Raw genomic sequence first — 1,317 nt, forward strand, 5'->3', positions numbered from 1 at the left:
GGCATTGTTGACTTGGCAAGTTTTAATGATGTGATTGTCCTAAAAGCCAATTCAAGGGTGCTGGCAGCTGTTTGGTAGAAGCAGCTAGTATCCCAGCTCTTAGCTGAGCTTGGGAACCTGCCTGGCCAGGAAGAGACCCTGGGGCCTGTGACCTTGTTGTGGCAGAGGGACCAGACTGGAGATATCTGAACATCCTCCCAAAGCCCTACCCCAGCAGGACACTGCTGTTGGAGGCCATGACTCAACAAGAGTTCTGGAGCCAATGTGTGTGGGGGTTGGTGGGTGGGGGTCTACGGCCAAGAAAGCAGTGGGCGGGCAAGGCACCCCCATCATCCTCTCGTTGCACCCACTGGACTTGATTTGAGACTATGCCTGGCACCCATTCCTCAGCTATCTCCCAGTGTCTCTCCTCACTTGGGCATGCTCGAGCCGTCATCCTGGGCCCTCTCATCTTTGTGCCCTTGTGTCTCTGTGTCCCTGCTTCTCTTTCTGGGTCTCTCCTTCCTTCCATGTCTCTCCCTGCTCCCCCATCATCCTGCCCATCCACACCCCACCCATGTAGTCCCCTCCAGCCCACCCCGGTGCCCTTATCTGGGTCCAACCCCAGCACAATTGCTGGGAGCCCATCCCCATGACAACAGGGCAGATGGCTGCAAGTAGCTGAGTAGCCAGCCCCACGCCCTCCCACCACAGCTCAATCTGTCTTTGAAATTAAATCAGCTGTGATAACATCGACTGGCCAGAGGGAGGGAGGGCAGGCAGGAGGCTGCCTGAACCCCACCCACCCTGCCCCAGGCCCAGGGTGCAAGGGGAGAGGATGAGGAGGGCAGAACTAGCTTTCAGTGTGGCCGTGTGACCTTGACCAAATATCTAACCCTCTGAGCCTCGGTTTCCCTATCTGTAAAATGGGGGGAGGGGCAAATAGCCACCCCTCTTTTCTGGGGTCAGAGACTTGCGAGAGTATACAGGTAAAACACCTTGTGGGTGCTCAGTAGGGCTGAGAATATTGCCGCCCCTCCATCCATGCAGAAATGAAATCCTGGTCGAAAACCCCACTATGGGGTGACACTGCCCAGCCAAGTCTCAGGCCACTCATAGTAGAGAGGTTGCAGACCTCGCTCCCGACCTGCTCTGTGAGCTGAGGTGCACCCTCCCCAGGGCTATGGTGCCCTCACTTGTAAAACACCCCAGTCTCTTGAATCCTAGGGCCAAAAGGAAACACTGGGAATTGTCTTGTCCACCCAGTGATGGGGAGACCACTCCCTCCCAACAGAATCTGGGTCCCTTTAGACATCCAGGGGTGCTGGCAGGATGTGG

The sequence above is a fragment of the Hipposideros armiger genome, unplaced genomic scaffold, assembly GCF_001890085.2.
Source record: "Hipposideros armiger isolate ML-2016 unplaced genomic scaffold, ASM189008v1 scaffold_286, whole genome shotgun sequence".
Lineage (NCBI taxonomy): Eukaryota > Metazoa > Chordata > Mammalia > Chiroptera > Hipposideridae > Hipposideros > Hipposideros armiger.